The sequence below is a fragment of the Heterodontus francisci genome, chromosome 41 (genome assembly GCF_036365525.1).
Source record: "Heterodontus francisci isolate sHetFra1 chromosome 41, sHetFra1.hap1, whole genome shotgun sequence".
In the NCBI taxonomy this organism is placed as follows: Eukaryota; Metazoa; Chordata; class Chondrichthyes; order Heterodontiformes; family Heterodontidae; genus Heterodontus; species Heterodontus francisci.
This window is the reverse complement of record NC_090411.1, coordinates 31287352-31308871: the sequence shown is the minus strand read 5'-3', so window position 1 is coordinate 31308871 and position 21520 is coordinate 31287352.

Sequence of the window (21520 nt, the reverse complement as noted above, 5' to 3'; positions counted from 1 at the left end):
GAATATTGCGTGCAATTCTGGTCGCCACACTACCAGAAGGACGTGGAGGTTTTGGAGAGGGTACAGAAGAGGTTTACCAGGATGTTGCCTAGTCTGGAGGGCATTAGCTACGAGGAGAGGTTGGATAAACTCGGATTGTTTTCACTGGAACGACGGAGGTGGAGGGGCGACATGATAGAGGTTTACAAAGTTATGAGCGGCATGGACAGAGTGGAAAGTCAGAAGCTTTTTCCCAGGGTGGAAGAGTCAGTTACTAGGGGACATAGGTTTAAGGTGAGAGGGGCAAAGTTTAGAGGGGATGTGTGAGGCAAGTTCTTTACACAGAGGGTGGTGAGTGCCTGGAACTTGCTGCCGGGGGAGGTGGTGGAAACAGGTACCATAGAGACGTTTAAGAGGCATCTTGACAAATACATGAATAGGATGGGAATAGAGGGATACGGTCCCCAGAAGTGCAGAAGGTTTTAGTTTAGGCAGGCATCAAGATCGGCGCAGGCTTGGAGGGCCGAATGGCCTGTTCCTGTGCTGTACTGTTCTTTGTTCTTTGTTGTTTAGAGATGAGTAGAGTTTAGGACGATTTAATTGTCGGATATAAAATAATTAAAGAAACAGATTACATTCCTAGTCATAGATTATTTTAATTAGATTGGAAAAGTCCAAGGTATAAGTTACACAAGGATAGAGATAGGTTAGATGTCAGGCACTCCTCCTTTCCCTGAGGACAGTAGGCTTTTGGAACAACTTGCCAGCTAGTGCAGTGACTCTCAGACCCTCTCTGCAAACGTACAAAAGAGAGCTAGCTGGGGAGGAGATGACGTCATATAAAAGGTAGACAAAATTCCAGGGTAATATAAGCAGGCTCAATGTGGTCCCCTGGACTAGTTTTTGACTGCCTGTGGGGGTGTTGAGGGGCGGGGGGGGGGGGGAGTGGCGGTGTTGGGGAGGGATTTTCCAGATACTTCTACTGCATAGTGGCCTCAGGCTTTTATTTGGAGATTACAAGGCTGCTGGCGGGTGTGGAATGTCTAAACGTGATGCTTCAGACTGTGCGAGGCAGGCTTAATGGTCTTTTCATACCTATCATTTTTTGTATGTTGGTGCTACATTCTCATGTACATTACAGTTATGTAGGTGTTAACTCGTTTAAAATAATGAAAACCAACACCGCTCGTTAAGCTTGCGGATTGCAGTTTCTACCCTGAGATGTTTAGAACTGGTCAGATCCTTGATCTGATCTGAGTTCACTGATCTTAGCAGGACCAGCAATGAAAATAAACAGTTTAACACCTGTGTCAAGGGTGAAGTATGATCATTTACTGTTGGTATTGTGAAGCTGCCAATGGAACTTCATAGAATCATAGAATGTAACAGCAGAAGAAACAGGCCCTTCAAGACCGCACCAGTGTTTTACTTCACGGGGCCAACTAGTCTACACCTACTCGCCATCTGGTTGGTCCCAACTTTCACATGACTAAACCAGCCATGTTTCAATAGCAGCTTAAACACAACCGAGTAATAACAGTTCTCATAGGTTAACAATTGTTATCATTAATAATAATGGGCTGGTATGGGCTCATGTGTAATAGGATAGGTTACAATGGGTCATTTTAGGTTATCATAGATTAAACAGGGCTAAAATGGATTAGTAGTCACAGGTTAGGAAGCTATACTATAATTGGTTTATAATGGGCTATTATAGATTACTGTGGGCTTAGATTAGAACGGGAAGAGTTTTATATGATCTATTGGGAAAGACTATTTTCTCTATTTAGGGAGTAAATGTTGAGCAGTCTTCAATTTAAGATTCATTCAAAGAGTGAGGAGAGAGATTAGCAAAAATTTCTTTGTAGGTCGATAGTTGCTAAAGTACGGAGAAGCTTTGCCACAGAGAGTAACTGAAACAAGGATCACTGCAGTTTATAAGGGAAAAGCGGATTAACATTTGAAACAAGATGATGGGGAGAAAGCAGGAATATGTTACCATTTTGGATTGCTGTAATAAAGAGCCAGCATTGACCTAATGGGCTGAATGGTCTCCTTCTGTGCTAGAAACCTGTGGCTGTACATGAGACTGCATTAGGAAATATTCTTCCAAGAAGTTCTTTTTTCTTTTTTTCTTTTGGGCCTCCTTATCTCGAGAGACAATGGATACGCGCCTGGAGGTGGTCAGTGGTTTGTGAAGCAGCGCCTGGAGTGGCTATAAAGGCCAATATAGCCACTCCAGGCGCTGCTTCAATTTAAGATTCATTCAAAGAGTGAGGAGAGAGATTAGCAAAAATTTCTTTGTAGGTCGATAGTTGCTAAAGTACGGAGAAGCTTTGCCACAGAGAGTAACTGAAACAAGGATCACTGCAGTTTATAAGGGAAAAGCGGATTAACATTTGAAACAAGATGATGGGGAGAAAGCAGGAATATGTTACCATTTTGGATTGCTGTAATAAAGAGCCAGCATTGACCTAATGGGCTGAATGGTCTCCTTCTGTGCTAGAAACCTGTGGCTGTACATGAGACTGCATTAGGAAATATTCTTCCAAGAAGTTACTTGACTTAAAAGCAAACCTTCAGGTAGGACTTCCCTGTTTAGTTCTATAACCAAGTCTTTTCTAAAGATTGGAGTTGTTCCTCAGTGAACAAGTCATTTTTTCATTTGGCGGAATGCCTCATCACCAGAACTTTCAAACAAGCATCAAGATGTAGCTTGGCTGGTGGTGAGAAGGGCCCTCCCCGTCAGATCCTTCCTGCACGCCCGAAGTCTCACCCCCTCCGCACAATGCCCCAGCGGTGGCTGTGGTGGGGAAGAGACGGTTGCCCACCTCCTTCTGGAGTGTGTCTTTGCAAAGCAGGTGTGGAAAGAGATGCAGTGGTTTTTGTCGAGGTTCATCCCAAGCAGCTCTGTAACACAGGAGTCTGTGCTCTACGGGCGGTTCCCAGGGACGCACACCAAGACAAACATCAACTGCTGCTGGAGGACTATCAATTCGGTGAAAGACGCCCTTTGGTCTGCCCGAAACTTGCTGGTCTTCCAGTGCAAAGAGTTGTCCACCACCGAATGTTGCAGACTGGCACATTCCAAGGTCCAGGACTACGTGCTGAGGGACGCACTAAAGCTTGGAGCAGCCGCAGCAAAGGCTCAATGGGGAAAGACCACTGTGTAAGGTCCCCTCACCAAGCTGAACTGAGGGGCTGGATCCATGGGAAACCCCTTGAACTGTATCGGGAAAATTTTCGTTTGCTGTAAAATGTAAAAATATATCTGGCACGACAAATGTGAAATGGAAGGGTTGTGAGGCAACTCATGATTGTAATGAAGCAAACGGACCTCCTTTGCACTGTTTGTAATTTTTGACTTGGTGCTGTTTGAAACTCTTTGGTCATGTACTTTTTACAGATTTTTATGAATAAAGTATATTCTGGAAATAAAAAAAAAAGTCATTTTTTTTTTGATAGCTACTGTGCTCTTGAGGATACAAAATTACCTTCCATCCTTGTCCCTTGAGTGTTAACTGTAAGAAAGACCCTCACCCCACACTGGCTTTCCCTTGGTACTAGCATCCCTCCAGCTAATTTACAAAGCAGCCATTCTCCCTCTATAAGCCTAAGTAGTCGGTGTCAGTGGGCTATTTGACTGTGTAGTCATCACAACCAAGCCTGATGCTGCTCTCATCTGATTGCCACACGTGCTCTTCCAACTTGGGCTTTTGCACAGGAAGTAGGAGTAGGCTGGTTTATCCCTTCCTAGTCTAGGAAGTCAAAAGTTACGTCTAGCATCATAAAGGAAGAAACACTTGCATTTATACAGCAGAAATTCTAGGCTGACACTCCAAGTGCAGAACTGATGGAGCGCTGTACTGTCGGAAGGACAGTGCCAAGGGAGCACTGTACTGTTGGAGGGTCAGTACTGAGGGAGTGCTGCACTGTCAGAGGGGCAATACTGAGGGAATGGTGCACAGTCAGAAGGGCAGAACTGAGGGAGTGCTGCATGTTGGAGGGGCAGCACCAAGGGAGTGCTACACTGTTGGAAGGGCAGTACTGAGGGAGTGCTGCACTGTCAGAGGGGCAATACTGAGAATACACTGCACTGTCAGAGGGGCAATACTGAGGGAGCACTGCACTGTCAGAGGTGCCCTATCTTCTCCCTCAGGTGGACGTAAAAGATTGTGAGGCACTATTTCAAGGAAGAACAGGGGAGTTATCCTGGATTCCAGGGCCAATATTTATTCCCTCAACATCACTACAAAACAGATTCAATGGTCATTATTACATTGCTGTTTGTGGGAACTTGCTGTGCACAAATTGGCTGCTGCGTTTCCTACATTATAACAGTGACTATATCTCAAAAATACTTGATTGGCTGTAAAGTGCTTTGTGACATCCCAAGGTCGTGACAGGTGCTATACAAATGTTAGTCTCTCTTTCTTTATTGGGAAAGAAGTTTACCACACGTGCAATGTTTCTAGATAACAGAGAATTAGCGAAACAATACTGGATAGAAGACAACTGGGACAGAATGAGCAAGTGGCTGCTGTCCGATATTGCACATTAGGAAAAGACCATAAAATCCACATCTCCTTTGGAATCTGAGTCATCTTTCTGTGGGGCCCAAAGGTGGCTGTGGATAACAACAACAACTTGCATTTATACAGAGCCTTTAAAGCAATAAAATGTCCCAACACACTTCACAGGAGCATTATCAAACAAAATTTGCCACTGAATCACGCAAGAAGATATTAAGACTGGTGAAGCTTGCTCAAAGAGGTAGGTTTTAAAGATGCATCTTAAAAGGGGGGGTGGGGTGGGGGGCAGAGAGGTTTAGAGAGGGAACGTCGGAGCTTCAGGCCCAGACAGCTAAAGGCCAGGCCGCCAATAGTGGAGCGATGAAAATCGGGGATGCTCAAGCAGCCAGAATTGCAGGAGTGCAGAGAAAACAAGGGGCAGGCTTCAAGGGGTCAGCAACAGGACACTGACGAATTAAACCAGCTTTAGTGCTGCCATCATTTCTGACAATGTAAAAATCTTTAAAGTCCTGCCTTGTGGCGTACAGAGTTACTTAATGGTGTAGATGTTATTTTTATAATGGGATTGCAGCATAGAATAGTCCCTGCACTTACGAACTGTATAATAGTTTGTTTATTCTTTCCTTATATGAATCAGAAGGCAGTATCATTCTGCTGTGGTGACACCACGATAACTTCCCACAGTGTTCCCCTATCATTACAAGCCCTTGTTCCCTATCATTACCATGCTTTTGATTAATTAGACCATAATATTTTTATAAACTTAAATACATAGATGGGAGTGAGTAACAAGGCAGTCATGTAAATGTTGCATTCCAATTGTGTCTATAATCCACTTGCTGCAGTCGAGTGGTTTGTGCCTTGACAATTACCCACTCCCAACCATCCATAACTCAATATATCTTAACTGTCATGATCCAACTTTATTCACCGTGAAATGCTGGGTTAATTATCTCCTGCTAAGACATTCCTTAAAATCCACCTGTTGACCAAACTTTTGGCCACTCCTCCTAATCTCTCCTTTGGCTCAGTGTCAGTTTATTCATTACTACCCCTGTGAAGTGCCTTGCTACGTTTTTATTTCTACCTAAGAATCATACAGCACAGGAGGGAGACCATTTGGTCCAACACGCATGTGCCAGCTCTTTGAAAGAAAGATCCAATTAGCCCCACTCCCCTGCTCTTTTCCCCATAGCCCTGCAAATGTTTCCCCTTCAAGTGTATTTTCCACTCCCCTTTTGTAATTTACTATTGAATCTGCCTACAGCACACTTTCGGGGGGTGCATTGCAGATCATAACAACTCGCTGTGTACAAAGGCATTATATGAATACAAGTTGTTGTGTTGCAGTAAACATACCGGGTAAAGATGCACATTGCTCCCTGAGTCACCAACAAATAATCTTGTCAGCTGCTTTATGTGCCAAGTATGTGCCTGAAACTCATTGTCTGACAGTCTCACCAAGGAACTGGGAGAGATTGATAGATGGCTAGTTGGATGAGACTTGCATTTATATAGTGCCTTTCATGACCTCAGGACATCCCAAAGCGCTTTACAGCCAATGAAGTACTTTTTGAAATGTAGTTACTGTTGTAGCGCAGCAGGCAAATTTGCATACAGCAAGCTCCCACAAACATCAATGAGAAAATTACTAGGTAATCTGATTTTAGTGATGTTAGTCAAGGGATAAATATTAGCCAGAACACTGGGGAGTCCTTCCCTGCCCTTCCATGAATACTCTTCTTCATAAAGGTTGAAAGAGGTTTGCCTAGGGCAATGATTGGGGGATTTTGTGAAAACGATGGATAAATTAGTATAAGAAGTGGGAGAGGAACCAGTGATGGTTATATGTATGGGGATTAAAGACTTAAGTAAGTTTGCATGAAAACCGAACATTTTATGTTTTCTGAGATACAACTCATGTTTCAAAATGTAATGAGATCATTCGTAGAATTTTGAGGTAAGTGGTTTGCCAGATAGTGCTTGTGGAAGGTGTTTGACTTACAGAAAAACGGGGACTCTTGATTTTGGACAAAAAATAACATTGAGCGTTCCTATAGCATTTTTAATGAAGGGATGCCCAGAGTGTCTCACAGAGCTAAATAAAGAAATGGACACAGAGTCTCAGTAGGGGGCTTAAATGGGTGGCCAAAAAAAGGTGGGATTTTAGAAGGATCTTAAACTGTGGAGGGAAGTGGAGAGGCAAACAAGCTTAAGGAGGGAATTCTGGTGCGAGGACATAGAGGCATAGCCCACCACTGGTGAGGTGAAAGGGGTTGGGTGGGGGAGTAGGGGGGGCACCAATACAGAAGTGGAGTAATTCCTCAGTGCCGCACTGCAGTGTCTGCCTAGGATAATGTGCTCAAGCCCTGGAATGGGGATTGAACTCACAACCTTCGAACTCAGGGGCTTTTAAAAATCTATCAGAGGCTAATGTAAAAAGTGGCAATCGTCAGGAACGAGCAATAAAGTTGCAGATAAATTCTTTCTAACATTTATGAGTGTAAATGTGAGAACTTCCACATTGTAGAAATAAAAACATATACCTTCATACCTAATCCTTTTGTTGTTTTAAAGGGACAAAATGAAAATAGACCTCAGTTTTGACCAATTCCCAATGAATGTTTACTTAAGGTAGTCAAGAAGGCATACGACATGCTTGCCTTCATCGGTCGGGGCATAGAGTATAAAAATTGGCAAGTCATGCTGCAGCTGTACAGAACTTTAGTTAGGCCACACTTAGAATATTGCATGCAATTCTGGTCGCCACACTACCAGAAGGACGTGGAGGCTTTGGAGAGGGTACAGAAGAGGTTTACCAGGATGTTGCCTGGTCTGGAGGGTAATAGCTATGAGGAGAGGTTGGATAAACTTGGATTGTTTTCACTGGAATGACGGAGGTGGAGGGGCGACATGATAGAGGTTTACAAAGTTATGAGCGGCATGGACAGAGTGGATAGTCAGAAGCTTTTTCCCAGGGTGGAAGAGTCAGTTACTAGGGGACATAGGTTTAAGGTGAGAGGGGCAAAGTTTAGAGGGGATGTGCGAGGCAAGTTCTTTACACAGAGGGTGGTGAGTGCCTGGAACTTGCTGCCGGGGGAGGTGGTGGAAGCAGGTACGATAGCGACGTTTAAGAGGCATCTTGAAATACATGAATAGGATGGGAATAGAGGGATACAGACCCTGGAAGTGCAGAAGGTTTTAGTTTAGGCAGGCATCAAGATCAGCACAGGCTTGGAGGGCCGAATGGCCTCTTCCTGTGCTGTACTGTTCTTTGTTCTTTGTACTTAAAAGAAATTTGTCTGGTCCAAAATCTGCTTCTTGCAATGTTTTATTCCTGAAAAAAAATATTGTTTCTAAAGTTCTAGATCTTCCTCTTTTGTGATCCCTTTCTTTCACCTATTTAAAACATTGAGGCCTTTCCCTTCAGAACAACACAGATTACATGGTGATACAAGTGTTTAAAATTATGCAAGTGTGAGGCAGGCTAGATAGAAGCAAACTCTTTCCAGTAGTTGAGAAGTCTAGAATGGGGGCACCAGAGGTACAAGATTAAACATAAAAGATTTAGAAAAGAAAGCTTCTATGAATTGCTGTGACTCCTCGTAGAAGAACTTTATCTTAGAGCCATTTATCCTTTCGAAGTAGGTGTGAATTGTATTCTCTATGTTAGATTATTGCTAGATTTTAAAATTCTCACCCTTGTTTTCAAATCGCTTCATGGCCTCGCCCCTCCCTATCTCTGTAACCTCCGTCAGGCTCTATATCCCTCTAAGGTTTTTGTGCTCCTCCAATTAGAGCCTTTTGGGCATTTCCCGATTTACATTGCTTGGCTATTGGCGCTGTGCTTTCAGCTGCCTTGACCCTAAGCTCTGGAATTTTCTCCCGAAACCTCCCCATCTTTCTTCCTCTCTGTTCCCCTTTAAGATGTTCCTTAAAACTATCCTCTTTGACCATGCTTTTGGTCACCTGTCCTGATATCTCTATATGTGGCTCAGAGTCAAATTTTGTTTGATAATGCTCATTCGACTTAAAACATGAAAGGTGCTATATAAATGCAAGTTGTTGTTGTTGTACATGGGTAAGACATTTAATGAGAAAGCCTTAATGAAGTGTTAAACCAGCTACGATTCTAGACAATATGCATTTACCTCACTAAAATCTCCAGGCGCTCCTTCACAATCCTGCTATCCTCAAGAAGACTAATAGCATCAGTACTATTGTCATTTGTCAAAATAATATTGTCACTTTGATCTTCAAAGAACTTAAGGATATAAAAGAAGTTGATCTTGCTGCATTCTTGCATAACTAGTGATCATTGAAGGATGTCCAGATTGCTTTACATATTTCACAAGAAAGCCTCTATCTAAATGATAGAGCCAGAGATTGTGCTATCCCAAGAGGCTGAAGTTAAACAAACACAGAACCTAAAGTACAAGACAGAGCAAGATAACTACTTTAAGATAAGCCTAGGAACACAGATATATTGGCTTGTTTCCCAATTCAGTTTATGGAATCTTGCTGCTCACAGACTAATTTGAACTGAGATAATAAAGATGAACTGATTTATTACAAACTCATTAAGTCAGGATGGTCCCCATTCATTTTGAGAGCAGTAAATGATTTATTATGGAGAGGAAGCTGGATTTATTGGCAGGCCTACTGGTGAATCACTGAATGGGGAAGAAGTTTTGGGAGGGGGCAGGAGACCTGCGAATATAGAGAGAGAAAGGACAAAGGAGCACATGTTAGTCAGTTGGGTCTAGGGGAGTGACACTGACACAATAGTGGTCATATTAAACTCAGAGACGCTCAGAATCAGAAGGCTGACCATGAAAAAATAGACAAATCAAGCCACTAACATAGGGTAATTTGGCAATGGTTTATGATGGATCCAATGGACATAGAGCCAAGCGAGGTTGAGCAAAGTGAGATTCAATAACAACTGTATGTTCACTTGCTAGTCTTAGAGAAGAACACGTGTGAAAAACACAATCAGGTCATTAAACGGCATCCCCTGGGTTGCATGATCAGATGTCTAGATACTGGGTAGTACAAGCAGGACTCCTGAACATTAGACAGGGCAACAACTCGCTGGAGTGACCTGTTAGAGTATCTAAGGCAGACCCAAAATTTGTAACACAAGGATTTGAATCAATGCCAAAGCATTGTTGCTGGGATGGGACGTGTACTTAGCCTGACGAAATCTGGAATTTGTGAACAAGGCATGAAATGCCCATCCAAGATAGTAAGGTTCTGCTTGGGGCCATCCCAACTAGTCCCGTCACACAAGCAAAAATTGGGTTTGGTGTTTCTTTCAAGATATCAACAAACGCCTACTTGAATGTATGCAGTGGTCAGACATACAGAACTGTGCTTTGCTGAGTCCTTTCAGGTGGTCAGGGGGCTTTGATTGATGCTAAATATAATTAGTCATTCCTTCAAGTTGGAAAAGAAACTGCGTCATGGCATCAAGGGAAAGGGCAGCACAGCCTGGCTACAAAGGTCCCCTTCATAACTGAAACTACTGATCAAGAAAATGGTTTGCTCTGGGATATATTACTGAATTCTGAGTTGTCATCTGATATAGAAGATGGAAATATCATTAGATGTTAGATGGAAGAACCCTCATGTTCCTGAGGAGTTGATCAGTCCAAAGACCCTTCAAGGTATTAGATTGCACATTTGATCTCTGCGCTCCTCCAATTCTGGTCTCTTGCGCATCCCCAATTTTCATTGTTCCATCATTGATAGCCATGCCTTCAGCTGTCTAGGCTCTAAGCTCTGAAATTCCCTCACTCTCCTCCTTTAAAATTCTGCTTAAAACGTACCTCTTGGTCGAAGCCTTTGATTATCCATCCTAATTATCCTTATGTGGCTCAGTGTCAAATTTTGTTTGATCACGCTCCTGTGAAGCACCTGGAGATGTTTTACTATGTTAAAGGTGCTATATAAATGCAAGTTGTTGTTGCTGCTGATACCAACCCACGAGGAGACTCACCCACTATCTATACTATAGTCACACTGAATGGAGGCAATTTTCTTTCATTATTACAGTGACGTACAAGGTCAACCATTTCCTGGAATACAACATTGTTTACTATGAGTTTGAAGGTTATTTCCAAGTATGGGCAGCACAGTGGCGCAGTGGTTAGCACCCCCGCCTCACAGCTCCAGTGACCCGGGTTCAATTCTGGGTACTGCCTGTGCGGAGTTTGCAAGTTCTTCCTGTGACTGCGTGGGTTTCCGCCGGGTGCTCCGGTTTCCTCCCACAGCCAAAGACTTGCAGGTTGATAGGTAAATTGGCCATTATAAATTGCCCCGAGTATAGGTAGGTGGTAGGGGAATTGAGGGAAGGTGGGGATGTGGTAGGAATATGGGATTAACGTAGGATTAGTATAAATGGGTGGTTGATGGTCGGCACAGACTCGGTGGGCCGAAGGGCCTGTTTCAGTGCTGTATCACTAAATAAATAAATATATAGCGTGGTTGCACACTTTGTGCCTGACATGTTAACACAAGTTGCTGGGAGGAGCACATTTGCGGTGTTGCACTTGCCTGGGGCTATATCAAAATTCAGAGATTATTTGAATGAAAACATTGAGCACACACAGGAACAAGGACATGTCCAAACATATTGAAGCAATGCTCTAGCTCTAGAGTCACTAAGTTCCATCTTTATCAAATATAATGGAACCCACATTTCAGAAAAGCCCATATTTAAGTTTATGAGGGCTGGTGTATTTCTGGAGAAGTAATTACTGAGCAGGAGAAAAGCTTCCTCCCACCCCAAAGATAACGACAGGAAGAAAACAAAAAGGAAGAGAGACAGTGCGAGAGGATGAGAAAAGAGTGCAAGCATGACAGGAAGTAGATGGCGATTATACAAAACAAGAAAGCAAGAGTTTGAATGTCCGAATGGTAGAAAAACAGACCAGAAGTGCAAAAAAAATGACCAGGAATGTAGAATAGAAAGCAACAATGTGCATTTATACAGTGCCATTAGTGCAGTAAAACATTCTAAGGCACTTCACAGGTGTGATCAAACAAAATCTGACACTGAGCCACATAAGGAGACATTAGGGCAGGTGATCAAAGGCTTGGTCAATGAGACGAGTTCAAAGGACCATCTTAAAGAACATACGAGCACACGAATTAGCAGAAGTAGGCCACTCGACCCCTCGAGCCTGCTCCACCATTCAATAAGATCATGGCCGATCTGTTTGTGTCTCGATTTTCACACTCCCATCTGCCCCTGATAACCCTTGATTCTCTTGCCTAACGAGAATCTATCTACCTCCGCCTTAAAAAAAATTCAATGACCCCGCCTCCACCACCTTCTGAGGCAGAGAGTTCCAAAGTCACGCAACCCTCTGAGAGAAAAAAATTCTCATCTCTGTCCTAAAAGGGCGACCCCTAATTTTAAAACACTGCCCCCTAGTTCTGGCCTCACCCACAAGAGGAAATATCCTTTTTCCACATCCACCTCGTCAAGACCATTCAGGATCTTATATACTTCAATCAAGTCTCCCTTCACTCTTCTAAACTCCAGCGTAAACAAGCCCAGTCTGTCCAACCTTTCCTCATATGACAACCTGCTCATTCCAGGTATCAATCTAGTAAACCTCTGAACCGCTTCCAACACATTTACATCCTTCCTTAAATAAGGAGACCAAAACTGCACACAGTATTCGGGATGTGGTCTCACCAATGCCCTGTATAGGGAGGAAGGAGGAAGAGTGCCAGCTGGAAAGGTTTAGGGAGGGCATCCCAGAGCTTTAAGACCCGAATAGCTGAAGGCACCAACAGTGGAGTGAAGGATAATCGGGGAAGCACAAGAGGCCAGAAGCAGAGGAGTGCAGAGGTCTCGGAGGATGGTAAGGCTGGAGGAGGTTACAGAGATAGGGAGCGGTGAAGCTATGGAAGAATTTGAAAAAAAGGATGAGCATTTTAAAAATTGAGGCATTGACAGACTGGACAGAAAGAAAAAGCAATGAAATAAAGAATTGAAGACAGGAAGAAAAACAGCAATACTCCCCTCCCACAAATATAACAATGATGAAATGGGCAGAGGAGGTTGCTTGGAGTGTAATCAAAAAGTTCAGGGACGTGAGTGCATTTTCACTACCTGTGGTATTTTTATGATGTGGTAAAGGTGATTGAAGCTGAGGATGAAGTAAAGTTTATTAAGATAGTAAATAATGACCTCGGCATGTAGCTTGCCACCCATCATAGGGTGTGCTACCACTATATGTAATTTTTTCACATATGCCCTTAGCCTCAAATCAGGTACAGCAGCTGCAGAAGCAAGGAGAGCAAAAGGGGCAGTGAAGTCTACTACAACCTCATTCACCCAACCTAGATTTTAACCCCCCCATCACACCTGCTAGGAGGCTCTAGGCTGCCATTTACTGCATATAAGTTATGGTGGGGAAAGTGAGGCCTACAATTGTCACACGAAAGGCTGCACACGGTTAAGATAGTGCATATTTTAGGCAAAGACGGGAAGTGGTTAAGGAATTGGTCGAGAGAAAGCAGTGGATACTAATTAGGTGAGTGAAGATGTGAAAGTGCACTAAATGGAGTGACCTAATGATCAGTACGGGACTTGCTGCTGTTATTAAACTATCATTTCCGAATGGATTCAGGAAAGCAACGCAAGTTGACCAAACTGGCAAAGAAATACAAAGCAACTAAACAAAACTCAAAGGTGATGTTCAGTATGCTAACTAGAAGCTTATTATTGATTGCAAGAGAGGCAAAATGCAGGTCATATTCAATGAATGGAGTTGACCCAGCTAAGAAAGAGGCTGATAAAAAGCTGGAAGTGTTGGTAGATTAAGTATTTAGCATGTCCCTTCCTTATGGAGATGCAATCAGGAAAGCAAACAGAATGCTCAGTTTTATTGTCAAACCAGTGGAGAATTGGCCTGAAGTCATCACAATGAAGCCACAAGCCAAGGAATAAAGGAAGCATCCGATCCCTGGAAACAGCGCAGAAAAGGGCTACAGAGGTTACAGACTTCCATAACAATTATCCTTTGAAGTGATACTTTGGTTACACCTTTTTAAGGGCGACATGGGAATTTGCAAAGTTGACAGAGGTTTTTTGTTTTAAATAAAGGATTCTTTTGCCACAGCTTCAGATTAGATTTTAATTGTTATCTGTTGAGGAAATTATGGCCATTGGGCAGAGCCACAAAGACCCAGTGTTAATTTACTGGCTTTCTTGCCAATTTTTCGAAAAAAAAGTTTATTTTCTGTCTGAAATACGGTGCAATATTGGAATGTCAAACATGCGGGTACTGTACGTACCTTCTTTATTACAACACTAGACGATCTGTGACTGCATTGGAAACAGGGAATCAGACTTATAGAATCTATAATATAGATTCTATAACTCGACGTAGTCTTCAGGTAAACTGGGGTCAGAAATAGCTTTATTATTTAACAAGGTGAACTGATTTCCAACAAAGGCCACAGCGCATAGTTTAAGACAGGTGACTAAAAGTTTGGTTAAGGAAGTTTAAGGAGAGTCTTAAAACGAGGAGAGGTGAAGAGCTTGAGGAAGGGAATTCCAGAGCTTAGGGCCGAGGCAGCTGATGGCACAGGCGCCGATGGTGCGGCAATTAAAATCAGGGATGTGCAAGAGGCCAGATTTGGTGCAGCGCAGAGAACCTGGAGGGTTGGAGGGCTGAAGGAGGTTATAGAGATAGGAAGGGACCAAGCCCATGCAGGAATTTAAAAACAAAGCTGCAAATTTTAAAATATAACACCGTGATCTTTCTGACACGCATGATGAGAGACTAAATGAATGTAAATGCTTTCTTCATTAAGTAAACACAGACTCTGGTCACTTGATGTTTGATTGTTCGGCCATGGTGCTTGTGGATTTGACCAGGCTCGTCAAATCTCAGGATGTAGCTCAAAAGCAGCCAGCATTTAAGATTGCTTTGCATGTGTAACATCGGTGTATGCTGAGCAAACTGTTTCCAATTTATTGTAATGTATAATTGATGAATTGCAGCTAAACGCCTGTCACAATCCCGATATTTTTGCTCGAAGTGAATAGGATAACGTATAATGAGGAAATTTAGCCTACTCTGTCCTGCAGAACCTGCTCAGACCAGTTTACGCTCTGCCAGACTGTAAATACTCTTTCTGTTGAATCAGAAATTGATTCTAAAATGGATACTGCTCCTGCCTATATAGTTACCATTGCACTTCAAAGTAATTCGCTGTACTTGAAGTGCTTGGGAGACATTTTAAGATGTGATAAAATGCAACTTCTCTCCTGCTTGATCCAATTTCCTTCCGAATGCTTCAACAGCACCAGAATCCACTACATTAGGTGAGCAGTTTGTTTTCTAAATCAATGGCTAACAGTTGATGAGTTAGTCTACTTAGTCTGTAGATTGCCAGCAGTTTCAGAAAGTGGTCCTCATACCAATCGAGGGTAGAGGCTTTCCCTAATGTGCTGCAGGTTGTTTAGTGTCAGATTTCTTAAAATTTAGTTACGTCCTCGGTCCCCTCAATTATCTTCCCCCTCCTCTTTCCTTGGAAATCTATACATTTCTTCATCTTGTCACCTCTATCCCACCTTTAAAAGCTTAATTTCTCTGGACCAGCCCTCTGCCTAACCCTTCTGCTGCTGTTCGATGTCTGTTTCTCTCCTTAAGTACCTCAAGATGTTTTCTACTTTAAAAATGTTTGCTCTTTTCACCATATCTTGCATTGTTTTGGTGAAAATTATTCTTTACATCTACACAGTTTTCTTTACATTTTTAAAATTCTGATGGTAGCACCTTTAGCTTGATATCTCCCTTTACTCATTCAATAATCTAAGGCCTGGGATAACCTTTATTCCCTTCCTCTGAATCCTTCCAATGGCTCCATTTCTCTGTCCTAAGAATAGTGATAGCATTCGAGCAGTTTTCAAGTGGGGTCTCACTGCTGCTTTACACAGTGCCCTGTATTCAAAGGATATGCAGATAGGGTTCAATGAAGTAGTGGTGGGAGGAGGCTTGTGTGCAGCATAAACATAGTCATGGACCAGTTAAGCCAAATGGCCTGATTCTGTGCTGCAAGTTCTACAGACCTCGGTATGCAGCCCCACAGTTTGTTAATTTTCCAATCGCGGATCTGCATGGTGAAATTTTCTTTTATCTGGTTCTCTTCCCCAGAGGCTAAAGGCTCTCGCGGGGATACAGCTGCAGGAGTGGGGAAAACTCCACAAATAATGAAGGGCTCACCGCTCTCAACTGCTATTCAGGAGAGTGCACGTGTGGACGTCACGAGCAGAGAATCATCTCTGGTTGTGAGACCCATTTCCCCCAACACCACCAAGAAGGCGCTGAAAGGGTTAAATTAGGAGGATAGGTTGCTTCGACTAGGCTTGTACCCTCATATGAACAAGGAGCAGAAGTAGGTCATTCGGCCCCTTTAGCCTGCTCCGCCATTCAATAAGATCATGGCTGATTTGTTTGTGTCTCGAATTCCACTCTCCCCTATTAACCTTTGATCCCTTGCCTAACAAGAATCTACCTACCTCTGCCTCAAAATTATTCAACGACCCAGCCTCCACCACCTTCTGAGGCAGAGTGTTCCAAAGTCGCACAACCCTCAGAAAAAAAACTTCTCATCTCTGTCCTAAAAGGAGGACGCCCTAATTTTAAAACAATGCCTCCAAGTTCTGGACTCCCCCACATCCTTTCCACATCCACCTTGTCAAGAACTTTCAGGATCTTATAAACTTCAATCAAGTCTCCCCTCACTCTTCTAAACTCCAATGAAAATACCCTTGCGTGTAGAAGATTGAGGGGTGATTGCGGTTTTGAAGATGATTAAAGGACTTCATAGGGAAGAAAGAGACAGAAACTATTTTCTCTGGTGGGGTAGTCCAGAATAAAGGCTGTTCGGGGGTGATGTCAAGAAGCCCTTTCCACACAAAGGGCAGTGGAAATCTAGAACTCTCAAGGCTGGGGTTCAATTAAAAATTTTGAAACGGAGATGGATAGATTTTTGTTTCGTGGATACTTGTATTAGGGGATACGGAACTGATATAGGTAAATAGAGTTCAGATACAGGTAAGCCATAATATAACTGAATGGCAGAACAATCTCGAAGGGCTGAATGGCCTGTTCTGTTCTTAACGTTGCGAAGTAAGTTTCTGATACTGCCTAGACTCGCACGTTAAGAATGGGCAAAGCAGCTGGAGAGTGACACCCTGAGCATGAATCACTCCCTTTGAGTGAGGAGGGTAGAATAAAACTTCTGAGACACAAAATGCAACAACTGGTTTGTAATAGCATTTGGAAACATGGCAGTTTATGCATGATTAAGGTGATAATTATCTGTGCTGTGATGAAATGTCCTAATGCCACTCTACAGCACCCATAACCACTGTCAGGTCAATGCTGCTGAATTCTTCCTTCAATGCATTTAAAAGAAGAGAAACAAAAATATATCAAATTACATTTCCAGGTATTAGATAGAATTTTTAATCTTCATTTTGTCTCCACTGCCCCCTGCTGGCTCAGAGTGCAGATATCTCTGACTCATTCACTATTCATTTAGCTTCAGGTTACAAACACCCTGATTTAACAAATGTTTGACTTTGACTTGTTGCTAACATCCAAATGACGGTTCTGATCCAAGATGCAACAATTCACGGCGAGTCTGAACTCACATTGTATGTTTAACCACTCAAACTCTTGCCTTACAGATCATCGACTTCAGAATCAGGGAGCAATGTCTCATCAGTCATCTGAGTGAATGGAAACTGATGTGCCATGTTTGAGATGCAGGCAAATGCTTGCCAGTAGTTCACACAAGCATTTGGTGCAGAACAGATTATGTTGAGGGAAATGCTTAGTGTTAAGGCTCTGGAACACTCACGGAGCCTGCATTTTAAATAGCATCGAATGTAATGCCTCTATCTACACCATTCGGTCGCCTGCAAAGGAAACATTCAACATTTCTTTTACTGTTTTAAATAATTATATATTATTTTTTATTCGGCAATAAATTAGGCAGTAGCTATATGAAAGAATTATGGAAACACTTAAGACTTGAGCTGCTTACAATATACATCAGTGCATATTACTCCAGTACATTTACAGTACATACAGGATTTACAGACATCCCCAGATCAGTTTCCCGTTAACACACAAGTATGTTCAAGATATACAATATTTCACAACGGTAAGTTAGGAAGGTGGGATCCGGCATCCAGCCTGCCTTGAACTGAACCACTGGTAATGCACAGCATGGGCATTTATGAGCGGGATGAGGGTGGAGGTGTCTCTCACACCCACACCACATACATGTGGCAAGTCCTATGACACACATAGATGTAACTATTTAACTGCACCCCTGTTTCGGGGCCCTAGCCAGTGCTATTTCCTTTAAGTTATCCCTGCCACAAGAGTGGGATAAGTATGCTTCCTAGCGTTTACCATCTAGCAACCAATGCACTCTTGCACAGTATTTCCACCTGTGCCAGTTGTCCCTCTCTTGGTTTATACTGCTGCCAGTTGCCAAAGATTCTAGTTGCCAATGGAAATTCCAAAAAGCACGAAATCTCCTGCGCTAGTCAGTCAAGTAAACACAAGTTAGTGACTTCTTTTGGTTACCCTTTCTTTTTTTCTAACACACAGATAACAAATGATTACTTTCAGCTCTTATCAAGCATGAGACAAAACGGGCTCTGCAACATAACCATTTCATTGTTAATTAGAATAAAACACTTTATTTTAGTATATATTAACATCTTATAGATTAAGGTAGTGAATAATTAGGAATGAACATTCCTAAGCTGCCTTGACAATCCAGCAGATGAAGGCACAACTCAGTGTAGAACTAAAGCACAGGGCTGAAGGTTCCAGCTTTGGTTCATGGGTTATGCTTTTGAGCTGACCTTAGCAAGGGTAGCAGTGGGACACTGCAAACAACAACATCCCCTGGGCTAAGGAAGAGAAAGAGAGAAAAAAAAACTGGTATCCAGTGACATCCACTTGGCAAGACAGCAGGTGAGGAGACAGGTAGGGTTTGACCGTGATACCTTCCATGCTCGAACAGCCTGCCGATACTTACTGTCTTAAGCCATACACGATGATTAGTTTCTTGGGCAAGGTATCAGAGGGTGCAAGTGGAATGACACCACACCACTTTCAGGACAGGGAGGGGTGTAAAATGGACAGGGGAGGAGGGAGGGAGGAAATTAACATTTATAAAGTGAGCAGAGACTTGAAGGACAAAATGGGAATGTCTCTACATCCATAAACAAATTTTCATGCTTCAGAAACAAAAGTCCCCCTGTAAACACAACTTCTGGAAGGCTACAGCGTTTTTGTGCTGAGACTTCCCGGGCAGCGGCCTATTTGACTTCTCCAAGTGTAGCTGGACTATGGCGGTCACTCACGAGTTTGCTCATCTGCAGCAGCACATTCTGTTCAAAGGTAACTTTCATGATCAAAGACTGATCAATTACATGTCAATCTTCCGAATCTGAATAAACCCCTTTTTCACAACCAGTTGATCCCATCTCCAAAAACAGATGGGAACAAGGAGACAGGGGAATAAAATTAAAACGTGGGAAAAAAAGGGAATGCTGTTGGAATAGTTAATAAATAAAACCACAGTTAAAATTTAAATAAAAGGATAAAGCAAGAGAGAATAGGAGGGGAAAAGGGCAACAGGATGAAGGGAAGATAGCGTTCAGATTCCTTTCATTTCAGTGAAAGTAATGCCTTTGTGTTCCTAATATCGGATCAGCTTTATTCCAGTAATATTAAGGCTTATTTTAGCATTACCATGTGTAAGTTGAAAAATAAAACTGCTCATTCCAGAGAGACAGGTACCTCCCTGAAACTGCCAGAAATCCAAGGGTTAAAATCGAGAAAGTAGTTTGATCTGCGAATATCGCACATTGAGAGACCTGCCAGATCTACATTTCTAGAGTCCCTCGACACTCAGAATGTGTTTTACCACAGTACCATTCCCTTTAGGAATAGCACGGGAAGACTGATCCAAACATTTCCCCCCCCCCCCCCATAACCAACTAGTTCGGACAAAGCAGAGTCTAAGTAACTGAACAAAGCAGTCAAAGCTCGGTTGGAAAGTCTGGAGTAAGTATGCCAGAACTGAGGGGTTGTACCTATCAGGAGAGATTGAACAGGCTGTGGTTCTTTTCTCTAGAAAAGTCAAGGCTGAGGGGTGACCTGATTATGCAGGGAATTGATAGAGTAGACAGAGAGATAGTTCCACTAGTGCAAGAACCAAAACAAGGAGCCATTAATATAAGATGGTCACTAATAAATTAAATAGGGAATTCAGGAGAAACCTCTTTACCCAGAGAGTAGAGAGAATTTGGAACTCACTACCACAAGGAGTGGTTGAGGAAAATGGTACAGATGGATTTAAGAGGAAGCTAGATGAACACACGAGGGAGAAAGGAATAGAAGGATATGCAGACAGGGCGAGATGAAGAGAGTGGGAGGAGGCTCGTACGGAGCATAAACACCAGCATGGACCAGTTGTGCCGAATGGCTGGTTTCTGTGCTGTGTATTCTATGTGCAGAGTTCAGTGTTCAGCCCTGGTATATACACTATGTTACAGTTTGTCTGGATTCTGAAAGGTGCTGGAAACATTCAATGCTCTCATGTTGAAATTAAATGAACAGCAGCTGCCTTCAAGACTATCGCAGTCAAAATAGACTTTAGAACTCAGGTGCAATGTAATGTGAAGAAAATACCACAGGGAACTCCAGAGTTTAGGCTGCAATCTTATCAATTTCTTTAAAAAGGAAATATTGACTCCAACAAGCATCATCAATGTGGCAGCAATGCAGTAGGCACACTAGTCACTACAATAACCCCTAGTGAATTGGCCAGACTGGCTACTACAGTAAATAGCAAGGAGGAAGCACTAGTAATAGCCCAATGGGCAGAATGGCCATCAGGCTTCCAGTAACCAGCAAGGACGGATAAGCAGATGACAATTAAAATCAGGCCATCCACAGCATTTCTACAATATGTTAAAAACAAGATTGGGCGGGGGGACGTGACAATTCCCAGCACTTTCACTGTTTAGCAAAGAAATATCAGATATAAGAACAGCCAAGATCAAGAGAGACCTCAATGCACATAACTACAAGCGTCATAAGTGGGGAACAGTTCAGACTGCAGATCTGGGTTCAAATTCAAAAGTCCTGCACAAAGTTACGAAGGGGTTCCCTTTCCGATAGTCAAGAGTTCCTAGAATGAGCCAAGTTTAGTTCAGGTCAATCATATTTCAAGTAAATTGCAGTCAGTTGCACCAAAACGTGTACACACATACAAACACTGACAATAAATTTAATGCTGTAACAATATGATTGCTCACTAGATATTTCTGCCCGGGGGAATGGGGAGCAGGGAAAGGATTAGGTTCTGTAAGCCACTACGAAAAAAATAGTTCATTATAAAATCTGGCACAATCAACACTCATAAATAAGCCTTGCTTATCATTTGACATTTAAAGGTTACTCCATGCAATTCCCTTCAGAATTCCGAATTATTCAAATATTCCCACTGCAAATTGAACAAAAGTTAACAAATTTCGGATAACCAGTCCTCATTCAGGTTACACTGGCCGCCATCACTCTGACCCTGGCTGTTGGATCTTCCCTCTCCGTCCAATAATGTAGCAGTAACTTTCTACTGAGGTGAAGATGAAAATTCAAATTGAACAAACACAGGTAACCTCCTATTTGCTTGTTAAGTCGCAACTTTAAAAAAAAAATGGTAAAGGTGAACTTTCAATCCTATTCCCAAACATATTTTTTTAATCCAACTAAATATCTTACTAGCAGAGCTTTGAAAATTGAAGTTAACGCAAACTATTGTACCAAAAGGTTACTTTAGTCTTCAATATCAAAAGAGCCCATTCAGAGCAAGGGGAAGTAATAGATAACAAACCAGTCAATTAACGGGATGTGTGCACATTAGAGTTTTATGTAAGCGACTTG